The sequence below is a fragment of the Mustela nigripes genome, chromosome 4 (assembly GCF_022355385.1).
Source record: "Mustela nigripes isolate SB6536 chromosome 4, MUSNIG.SB6536, whole genome shotgun sequence".
In the NCBI taxonomy this organism is placed as follows: Eukaryota; Metazoa; Chordata; class Mammalia; order Carnivora; family Mustelidae; genus Mustela; species Mustela nigripes.
Window position 1 is genome coordinate 102,368,297 of NC_081560.1, and position 12,160 is coordinate 102,380,456.

A 12,160-nucleotide genomic window follows, 5' to 3' on the forward strand; every position below is an offset into this window, starting at 1 on the left:
CAGAAAGTGATCAAACTTGAACCTGAACTTGCAATTGCAGTGTCTTGTCTTTGCTACATGCTTTACAGTGTACAAAACACCTTCCCATAAGTCATTGCTATAGGACCAATGTTATTAGCATAATTTTAAATACAGGGAGACTAAAGTTTAGAGAAGTGAGGGGCGACCTAAAAGTCGCAAAGTAGAAAGCAATGCTGGGGCTAGAATTTAGATATTCTGATCCCTTCAGCAGGACTTTTTCCTTAGAGATATATTCAAATACAGACTGACATGGGCAATGAAGGATCTATCATCTCTTTAGTAATAAACTTGATTTTTCAAAAATTTGGTGGGTCTATTTGACCCTTTCCTTTAGCTAAACATTCATCCCTCTTGCTTGAGAGAGACTTGATCTCTCTTTGTATTTTATAAGATCAATCAGTTCCTGAAATAAGACAAAAAGTATTTTCTACAAGAATGACAGTAAGTAGGTGAATTTTATTTTCACTCTTGAAGCTGATTAATGTCAATATTTGATTTATTCATTTTATTATGAACACTGTGATCTCCAGGATAATAAAAAGAGCAAATCTAAACATGTGAAATTTGATTCATGGTGATCTGGGTGGTATCCAGCTGTTTGCCTCGATTATAAAGACCAATCATTATTCTAGAACACAAGACACAATTGGCTAAATAGGGGTCATAATAACAGCACCGGGTGGTCTGTTTCTGTGGCTTTCGCCTAATCTGCTATTGTAGAACTTTACTATGCCCTTGTAAGTAAGTCCAGACTCCATATTCCTTATAGTCTTGACACTACCTTGGATGTACCCACCAATGCATCCTTTTAGCTATCACTTAGAAGACATCATTTTCTTCCTGCTTTTCTGAGATCTATACTTAAGGCTCTGAGCCCTGTGAAGCAGCCAATGTCCACCAGGGGCGCTAGACTTTGGGTACTAGACAAAGGTGTCCCTGTTCTCTGTCATACTCAATGGGTATCTGAGTTTGGTGACTGATACTTGCTGTCCAGGGCACTGGTGCCTGCCCAATGGGGTTACCAAGAACTCCAAGGGGGCACAACAAGCCCACAGTGGCTGAGTCTCTCTCTGACCTTTCTGCTATAAGATTCCAAAGCAGAACTTCATGATGCCTCCAAAGTCTTCTAGACCCTCAGGTGACATACTTGTCCCTGTTATCACTCCTGGGGCGGGGGCAAGAAATGAGTCCTTGGGGAGTGGGCCAGACACATACCCATGTGTGCCCTAATCGCCCCTCCTCCCCCCTGGGGAGACACTGCTCTCACCCATGTTCTCTCTGTTCTCTGCCGGGAAGCTTCTCAGGTCCTCAGGCAAATACCCTCCCCGAGCCCCACTTCCTCAGCCTGACTCTGTGTCTTTTCTCTTCGAGCCTTTGAATCGAAACATTTTTATAAAGTCAAATTTGTACCAATGTCTGCTCCTTTTCAGTCACTTCCTGTTAACCGCGATCAAGTTATCAGCATTGTCCATATTTATCCCCCACCGTTGTTAAAAAAAAATAAGTTTTTACTACCCCTGAGATCGCAGCCTAGGGAGTTCAGTGGTTAGTGTACGACTCCTCTGGGGGAACAAAAGGCTCCTTTCCAATTAAAGTTAATAGTGGGATAACTTCAGACACACAAAGGGAGAGAAAGGCACTTACGAGTCATGGTGAGTTCAAAAGGAAAGCGTTAAGGTGGAATCAGAGCATCACGGGAAGGGCTATTCAAGCCACCACGTCAAAAAGGCTGATTAACAGCCGTTCCCAGTCGGCCTGATCACCAGGGAGTCTTACTGATAAAATTATTTCCCCTCCAGAGAGAATCTCCCCGAACCGAATAAACGGTTCACTTCTGAATAGGATTCATGAAAAGGCAGGGGGGATGGGGGCGGCGAGAATAAAGACCCGTGTTCACTGAGCGATTTGCAGTGTGGAACCGGATCTTGTGTATCAGTCCCCCGCACCCCCCCAGTGGAGTCGAGATCTATACTTCGTCTCAAGTCATTAGAGTGCCGCGTTTCAAGTGACTTTTTGCTACAACAAACTTAATAATGCTCGAATGTAGGGAAAGGTCCTTCCAGATTATTTAAAAATATTAGTTGATTGTCTCACAACTTTCGAGTTAACATTTTAAATGACACGTTGCTAAATCCTGCTATGTATGAAGGTTTCAACAGCTGAATGTTTGTAGTAACTTCAAACGTTTTGAAAGTCCTATTGTAAATATTCCCTCTTCCTTGGATCCTCTTGTTTTAAGACGTTTATATTGCCTTATTTCTTTTAAACATGCTCTCATTTCTTTTCTCTGTGAGAAACATGCAAACGGCTCGCAGCATATATAGGAAATGATGCAAACCATAAGGCAAAAACTGCACAGGGAGGAAAAATGGCATTTTGTGCCACATAAGAGCACATTATTTAAAGGGGCTGTGTGCTATTCCCAAGTCCTATAAATATGTCAGCACTCTAATGAAATGATCCTGAAGTATTTGTGACTGCGTATTTGTTACCCAGGCAACAAACCATGACATCATAAGCTCACATGTTGGACAGAATTGTGGGCAGCAGCTGGACAAAGAAGGAAGGAATCTCATACATACCTATTTCTGACCACAACAGCTGAAATAACTCCTCCTAAAATTAAATCAAGAAAATGACATAGAAGAAAATACAATGATAGTAGATGGTTGCAGGTGAAGCAAAGGACTTCGCAAATCTTTACCTCATATGGAATCCCTTTCCGAAGAAGTGCTTTAACAGACTTTTTTTTTTTTTTGCCAAGAAGTCCAATTAAAAACCTGCAAATAAATGACCTGGGGGGACACCTGTGTTTAGGGACTGTCCAGAGAAGGAATTGGGGAATTTGAGCAGGAGCCTGGAAGGTAGATGTGAGAGAGATCGGCGGCTGTGGGTCTCAGCCGGCAAGGCCAGGAGCACTGTAGGTTGTCTTGGGATGGCTAGCGTGGCTCCGTCCTGCTCAGAGAAGTCAATGGAGAAAGACAGTAGAACCTGGCTAGAGAGCGGGAACGCTGCGGAAGGGCGGCAGTAGAGGGAAAAGAGCCACAGAACAAGAGGGTGGAAAGGATGTGGATGTAGACCTCTGCTAAGAGTTCATTTTGAACACTGATATTTGTTTTTTTTATTTTTTTTTTAAAGATTTTATTTATTTGACAGAGAAATCACAAGTAGATGGAGAGGCAGGCAGAGAGAGAGAGAGAGGGAAGCAGGCTCCCTGCTGAGCAGAGAGCCCGATGCGGGACTCGATCCCAGGACCCTGAGACCATGACCTGAGCCGAAGGCAGCGGCTTAACCCACTGAGCCACCCAGGCGCCCTGAACACTGATATTTGAATTTTCTAGATTGTTACTCTTCTTCCTCGGTGCAAGTTCTTCCTGCCTCTCCTCAAAATCTTCACCAGGTGTTTCTCTGAGCCGCAGAGAGGAGTGTCACCTGGGCTCAGAAATAATTGTGTTCCCATTCTTCTTGAAGCCCCTGATTGCTTGCAGCATTTGCTATCTGCAAATTATTGGAGGGAAGGACGTCGACAGCAAGTCTGGCTGTGATCGGGGCTCCCGCCAGCACTTGCACTCGCCACAGGGCATGTGGGCTTGCCACACGTGTTTCCCACTGTGCATGGCAGAGCTATGGGGTGGGGAGGAAAGTGGCCTCCCCTCTGCTCTGGATCTCACAAAGTCTCTCAAGAAAATGATCTCCAGGGGCACCTGGGTTGAGCCGCTGCCTTCGGCTCAGGTCATGATCTCAGGGTTCCTGGATCGAGTCCCGCATCGGGCTCTCTGCTCAGCAGGGAGCCTGCTTCCTCCTCTCTCTCTGCCTGCCTCTCTGCCTACTTGTGATCTCTCTCTGTCAAATAAATAAAATCTAAAAAAAAAAAAAAGAAAATGATCTCCATCTTACCAAGGTGTTCAGTACAGTACAAAGTTGGGACAGACAGTAGGTCACCTTACATTACACTTCTCTCTTCTACCTGTCTCTCAAGTACCACATACAGACCTCTTTCCATGTCATCTAGGCAAAAAAAAAAAAAAAAAAAAAAAAAAATCCATCATACATATCGACTGTATGTAGAGACCTGGGGGTGTGTGGACAGAAGGCCATGGGGGACTGGCCCCTTAACCCATAAACTCAATTTCCATTTAAACATAGCTCTCCCCGTGACTGCTTCCATATTTCAAGCTTCATCATCAAAGCAGCTGATTTCTTCCCTAGTTCAAATCCTCACTTGAAATTTGCCATTAATTCTCTCGAATTCTATCCCCAGTCTCTGTCCAAAGAAACTGTTGTTCATCTCTGGAAAGCACCACACTTTTCTTCCTTGGTCCTAGAGTTAGTAAGTAAGGCAGCCACATGGACAGTGGATCCCCTGCTGTCTCCGCATGGTGCTTTCTGATAGCTTGGGAAATTACTTTCTCCTAATTTGGAAGGCAGAATAACCACAGAATTTCTTTCCTCAGCCAATAATCATGATTAGGTTGAACCAATGGCCATTTAAAGTGTACTTAGAAAAATTTTAGTAACCATCAGAATTCTACTCATTAGTTTGAAACAGATTTGTCAGTTTTCTCCAGACAGTAGACCCTATGCCCAGACAAAGTTTATGGAGTCTCCCATTCTTTGGTGAGCTGATTTTGTTTGTGGATGTCTTTTTCTTAATTGATTCATTGAAGAGAGCACAAGTTTGCCTTACCAAAGGCAAACTGATTTCCTTAAAAAAAAAAAAAAAATCCTCTACCCTAAACCCGATGCTCTCACAGATTTCTTCATTTTACCTCAGAGCTCCCAGCTTCCTAAGGATTACTCAACTCACCTCTTCATTTTTAAAAGCCACCTACCTCAACCTTCATGTTAGGCATGTAGGCTGGGCTTCGAACATGAGACTAATGTGTCCCTCCCCTGTGGGAGGCATACATTCCAGTTCCCACCCCCCATTATCTGTTTTAAAGTCATAGTGACGGGGTGGGGGGAATTCGTCTGATATGTGACAGTTGACCTCTTCACCTCCACGGGCTACCTTCAAATGGGTGTTATCTTTGGAAGGCTTTGCCCTTTTCTCAAGTTCTTCCTAGACAAAGAATTTTTTGTATTGATTTCATAGATTTGCTTAAAGTCATAGACTTCTTTGAGAATTATGACTTATTTCTTCAGAAAAACACACGTATTCTCATATTCTTATAATACAGCATTGGATTTGACAACCCCCTGAAGCCCCTTCTTGGGATACACATTAATCATCCCCAGAACTGGATTTGGAGTTTAAATTAGGTTGCTGATCAAAATCACTGCTTCCCCAAGAAGAGTGGTGAGTGCTGGGTTAGACCCTCCTTTACACGTATTAGGTAAAGTAAATACCACTGGAGCAAATATTTGCAAAAAGAAAGAAAAATTACCAAGTTGATACACTGGATTCTCTTAATGTTGTAGCAGATAATAACTTAGGTTGCATAACAGAGCTTGCCTTGGGTAAAACTTTCAGTGATAATGAGTAAATAGAAATGGGGCTGAATTTCTGGAAGTTTAAATTTCAAACACATGGCTAAGTAGAAACAAGGTTCAAATAGCATTTTCACATGCTGATAATTTAGCAAGATCTTAGACTCAGTACAAACATTAGGGTAAATGTGGAATTATAATTTATGAATTTGCCAGTTCTCCTTCCTTACTGGGAGGCTCGGGTATCTTTTCTGGTTCAGGACCTGGAGCCAACTTGTGTTCTTGTTGCAGAATCATTGAACATGTGTATTCAATGTAGTCAAATCCTAGCATGTACTGAATCTCCCACTGTGAACCCCACTGGGCTTGGTTTGTGAATTCTGGCCCAAACAGTAAAGTGTACTCAACCAGAATGGACTGAAGAAAAGTGCAGTGCGATAGTCCTCCTTTCTGAGTCGTTTCTGGGATTAATGTCTAAAATTGATTTAACGTCTTTATCCCAGAAAACAATTCAAGAAGAATCTTTTAGCCTGAAATAATGACCTTTGTTAGTTTGGGGAAGAAGTCTACTTCTATGTGGGTTTAAAATTTCCCTTAGAAATGCATATAGTATAGGAAAAGACTATTGTTCTCTCTCAGGGTCCCTACAGATTAAAAAGGCAATGGCCCAGCTATCAAAGTCATCTTCTCCAGAGGCCTCAATTCAAGGCTGGCTTCTTCTAGCTTGAGACTTTGGGGTAGAAGTTTCAAGAATTTCTTACTGTTTGCCCTGCTCTTTGCACCTAGTAGACTGGGTCTCTTGGAAGCTCAGCTTTTTGAGTGGATTCTTTCAACATTGTTGTCCAACTCTTTTCTTCTTTTTTAAAGATTTTGTTTATTTATTTGACAGAGATCACAAGTAGGCAGAGAGGCAGGCAGAGAGAGCAAGAGGAAGTAGGATCCCTGCTGAGCAGAGAGCCCAATGTGGATCTCGATCCCAGGAACCTGGGATCATGACTTGAGCCTAAGGCAGAGGCTTTAACCCACTGAGCCACCCAGGCACTCCTCCAACTCTCTTCTTACAGCTGAGAAAACAGTCTCAGTGCCTCGTTCTGACTGAATCTCTACCTTCTTAGCTTCTCTTTTATTCCTCTTCTCTGGCTGTACTCATCATCCCCCCCAACCCCCAACCAGCACACACAAACAGATCAAAACTTACTTTCCTTTGAATACTTTCTCCCCCTCTCCCCTACCCCCCAGCAAGAGTAGAGTATTTATAACAAAAAATTTACTCCACTGGTGCATAGCAAAGATATTCTCCAGTAAGCTAAATATATAGTTTATCTGAAATTTTTGTTGTTATTTTTCTGTTTGTGAAAGGGTGGGAATCAGTGGAATGGTCACTTTAAGGAGCCAAGTTAAGAATATTTAAAAAACAACCAAATAAAACATTTTAAAAAATCAAGTTTTTCAGCCATTGACATTATTTAAAAAAAAATCAATATGCAGAGTCTTGTGAATAATTACATCGTGTCTCGAGGTTAACTAAGTGTTAGATGACCAAAGTTACCAAAAAAAAAAAAAAAATGCTTTCACCAGCTGCCAAAGTCAGCAAGGGCACCAGCGGGCATATGTGGCTCTGTCCTTTGGAAAATATGTTTCAGACAGTGATGAAAACGTAAACCACATAAACCACTCCATTTCTAAGAGAACAAGTTTTGGGAAACCATGTTTTGGAATAGAGCCTCAATTTTCCATTTCACAACAAAACTCTCCAAAGAAATGTTTTTAAATTATAAGGGACACAGAGGAGAACATGCCTAAAGAAGCCTTAAAAAAAAAGAAAAAGAAAAAGAAAAAGAAAATACAAGCCTTGGTTAATCACGAAAGGCTCAATTGCCCACCCAACAGAACTGGTGTTATAAAGTCCCTCTCTCCTACCACACAAAACCCCAACAGCCAGCCATCACTTTCAGCCCAAAGCTCTCTGAAATTTCATTCTTAGAGATGAAGCTCCAGAATTTCATTAAAAGCTGAAATCCTGGTGGAAGAAGAAACACTGGGATGTATGCTAATACTTACTGAGTTTTAAGCAGAGTTGTTGCTAAGAAATTAGTGTGGGAGGTGAGGACACTCAGAAGAGTCAAAGGGAAAAGTTACAGAACAGAGAGCTTGGAGGCCTGGGAACATTTTGCCCATTTGAGTAGGACCTGTGAGATTACTGGGGTCACCCCACCTCCATCCTTCCTACTGCAAGGACCGGGTGGGGAACAGAGTGGAAACTGGGACTCTGAGCAACCACAGAACAACCCTGGTCAAAGCACGTAGCTTCTCAGTTTCTTTCTATGTAAAGTGAAGTTATACCTGTCTTCAACCTAAAAGCATTATTAGGAGTCACAGACATGTAAGAAATGGGAACATGCTCTTAATACATTATTAAGTGCTATTCAGTTTCAAGGATGAGCTTACACACAATTTTGTTCTTTGCGCTTTGTAAATAGAATTTATATTTTGAAAGATTAAAAAAAACAGAATGAGCTGTAAGTGGTTTGTATGTACTCCTTTGCAGCAGTTAAATGCTTTTCTCTTGTGTTATTTTAAATAGACAGTGAATCACTAGAAGGGATTGAAACTCAGTATCTCTTCAATGTTAATATATAAAAGCGATGTAGAGGAAAATCTGAAAGTTCATCCCGAAATGTGACAATGAAACAAAAGGTCATTACTTTAAAAGTGTTACAATGAAGTGTAGTTACAGTGCTCTCTCTGTGTGTGTGTGTTCACATTAACTTGATTACCATCAAATTTGAAAACAAATCACTCAGGCATACAACAGATCCATTTCATAGCATTTGTTCAAGTGTGCACGAACTTTTCCCCCTGTAAATGCAAATATACAGTAGAAGACATGGGAGTACATGCTCAGCTCAGAGGACATACACTAAGCTGTCCCCTGTATGGATTGGTAACCTCCCCAAATTCTGCAGTATATGCTCCTCTAAATAGCATGGGTATGATTCGTGGGGTCGAAAGCCAAATTTCGTCATGCTCTCTTGCCCAGACCAACACTTGTGTAGGCAGAAGACAACTGATAGAGAGGATTTGGGGCACATGCATGTACATGAACGACAAAGAAGGGATCTGATTGTTTCATAACACACATCCCCAGAGCAAAGCCAAAGGACTATGAACGGCAGAACCTGATTCTGTCTCATATTGTGCTTCTATCCCCTCCCCCCGCCAGTTCTGATTTCCCAGGGGTGAACTTCTATCTTGAACCAGAGTCATTTGCAAACTGAGAGCCTGTCCGAGCATGTTCAAATCTACCTCAAGGATTCCCAGGAAATTCTGTGAGTCACAAGTTTTCCTAAGGTCAAGAACTCATCCCCAAGGTCAAGAACATTTGCAGTCTGGCACACTTGATCAATTTTTCCAAATTCTCTGTGGTTGATTAAGGTCTGCTTTAGTCAGTTCTCGGTTTTCTCTGGTTAGTGTCCCAGGTCAATTGCAGGCAGTGTTCATGATAATTACAGCCTTCCATTCAATAATTCGTTTTTGTTTCCTGAGACTTTCTGTAAGTGAACTGTGTGTTGACATTTAAAATTTGAGTTGGGGAGAAGTGGATATTTGCAGCTGTCCCCTGCTTTGGTGTAGATTTCTTTTATGAAATGTTTAAGGAAAGGCACAACCATCGCCAGGGTGCGTGTCCTAAAAACCCATGAAAAGCAGTGCGTCTGAAGTGGAGCAATTTTAGAGTTTATTTGGTCCAACTTCTCAGATTGGAAATGGAGCTCAGACAAGTGTTTGGCTCAAGAATTCAATGCTGTGTGGTAAATAAAGGTCATGAACCCAGATTGCCAGTTCTTGGTCCTATAATTCTATTATACCCCTCCTAACAGGAGGATGAAGAATTCATCTATTGCTTCATCTTGACTCTGAAATACTAAATTGTTTCTTTGTGTGAGAGGTGCTGTTGGTAGCTCACCAAGATTTCTTCAGTAATCATGTTTCACAGGCTTGCTGGGCTATCACTTTGTTCTAGAAGCTTCTTCTTCCTTTTTTTTTTTTTTTTTTAAAGAGAGAGAGAATATGAATATGAGCAGTGGGGAAGGGGCAGAGGGCCAGGGAGAGACAGAATCTTAAGCAGGCCCCACACTCATTGTGGAGCCTGACTTGAAGCTCAATCTCATGACCCTGAGATCATGACCTGAGTCAAAATAAAGAATCAGACACTTAACTGACTGAGCCACCCAGGCACCCCCCCTCCCGGGAGCTTCTAGGATTCTTGACATGAGGACTTCCAGGAAATGCCCTCAGCAGCAGTCCCTCAGCCAATGGTAGACTAAAGTCCTTCAGATTAGGACAACTCTGAGGGGAGTTCTAAACCATCTCCCAGATGATTCCAGTGGGATGGATCCCCAGGGACCTGGTCATAGATGCACTCTGTAGGCTTTTTTTTGCTGTCTCGCTCCGTGCTATCTGTGGTAGGTAAGACGCTCCCTGGTGGTCTAGTGGTTAGGATTCGGCGCTCTTACCTGTGGTAGCTAAGAATAATGGCCCCAAAGAAATCCACACCCTACTCCCTAGAACCTGTGAGTGCGTTACTTTATGGGGCAGAGGGGACTGTGTAGATGAGGTCCAGCTTTTGGGACTTAAAATGGAGAGATAAAGCCAGATTATCTAGGTAGGCTTGATCTGATGGCATGAGCCTTCAAAAGCTGAGAACGTTTCCCAACTGTAGTGAGAGAGAAGGATGACAGAGGGAGGTTAGAGACATGAGATATTCTGGCTTTGAAGATGGGGGTCACCATCTCCGACTGGAAGAAGGGGGCCATGAACCAGAGAACACAAGTGGTCTCTAGGACCTGCAAAAGGCAAGGGCTGCTGACACCTTGATTTTAGCCTAGTGAGATCTGTGTCAGACTTCTGACCTACAGAATGATGAAATAAGAAATTTGTGTTGTTCTAAGCCACCACATATGTGGTAATTTATTATGGCAGTAATGGAAAGCTAATTCATTCCTGTACTCATTCCAGAATTAGCTCTGAAATAAATCTCTTGCATTTAAACCCCTGTCTCAGGGTCTCTTTCTTGGGGTGATCCCCTCTGCAAGGTGCCATATGGAGTTTACTACCTAAGAATATGACCTATTCTTTTTATCATAGTTCTCCAGTTAGGAATTAGATTTCTGTGTTTCTTAATGTACCTCTTATGACTTTGTGTAATGTCTAGCAGTGAACAAATGTTCCATCAATATGTGTTGGTTCAATTGAAGGAATAAAAACATCCACTAATGAAGTTCACCAGCTATCTATGCAGTCACATGCTGGACTAGAAGCAGATTCTTAGGGCAATTCCATCTCAAATGCTGTAGCAGTGGCATTTGCATTTCTGGTCTGGTCATGGCAACACTTATAGTTTCTAGCACTAAGTCAGACATTTCTAGTACTAAATGTAGTACTAGGGACCAACCAAAGAGGCAACTGGTTCCGACTCAGACAGCAAGGACAACTGTAATTAGCTTAAACATGTATCTTGTATGTTGAGTTTGAGTTCATAACTTCATTTGAAATAATAAGTACTCAGTAATTTTTCTTTTAGTGGAAATATGCAGTAAATAGTCTTGATCTCATTTGAAACCACAACTCTTGCAGCTTTCAGAGTAACACTGACAGAGCAGGTTCCAACTGTGGCAGAGACCCCGAGTTAGGCAATCTGAGCACTGGCCAGTATCTTGTTCTCCCCTTCTGAGCTCACAGAAGGCTACACTTTGCAATCCCTGTGGTTGGACCACATTAGGGGATTAGTTCTGGGTCAATGTCACCCTCTGGTTTGAAGCGCTTAATTGCCAGTAGGATACCCTCTCCTCACTTGCTTTTTTTTTTAAACGATCATCAAGGTGGCTGTGTGTTCCAGATGTTGTAGCTTCAGGTTATGGAACTGCCTTCAGTCTGGACTAGGTAGAGAGGATAATTGCTCTGAAGATTAGGCTGGGTTTGCAGTGGGCTTTGCACCCAAAAGAAATAAGCCATTGATGTGCTAAACTGCTGAGATTTTGAGGTTGTTCCTCAGCATTACCTAGCTTCTAGAGGCCCCTCCTTGAGTTACTATAAATATAGGCCATGGCTCTTGGAAAGATCAGGGAAGGCAATGCAGTCTGTGGGAATAGTGTTCCCATGCCTGTGGCCTTCGATGTGTATAAATCAGTAAATATCACTCAAGTTGAAGAAGTAAAATCTGGGTGAGGGGGAATATATACATTTTGTCAGATACCACGTATTTCACATTAACAGAGATGGTATAAGTCTACCTAAAGTTTATAGCATCAAAATCAGATTACTGGAGAGCCCACATAAACTTTGCTGAGCTACAAACACAGAGATCAGAACCTCACTGTAGTGAAGTTGTTGACAAAGTTCTCCACTTTTTCACAAAATGCATGTGATGCCCATGTGTCCAGGTAAGGAAAAATAACTCAGTGTGTGTCAGTCCGAATGAGAACCTTCCATTGACTGGAAAGTGGAATTTTTATATATTGATTTTATCAGCTATTCTACTGATCAATTTTGCCCATTTTCGGAGCGATTCTCTTTTAAGTGAAACTATACTGTGTCAGTTGTATTGTATACTCAACTGAAGCCAAGTGAGTCCTTGCTGGGCATTTGTTCTGGGTTCCAAATGATCCCAGTGCTCGAGAGATCCTGAAGCAATGAATTTGCAGTGCACTTA

General features: G+C 42.2%; 1 long non-coding RNA gene across 4 annotated transcripts in view; it reads left to right on the forward strand.

Annotated features, from left to right (window-relative positions):
* LOC132015146 (uncharacterized) overlaps positions 1-12,160 on the forward strand; it is a 112,244-nt gene that overhangs the window by 45,211 nt on the left and 54,873 nt on the right. The gene's annotated exons all lie outside the window — the stretch shown is intronic.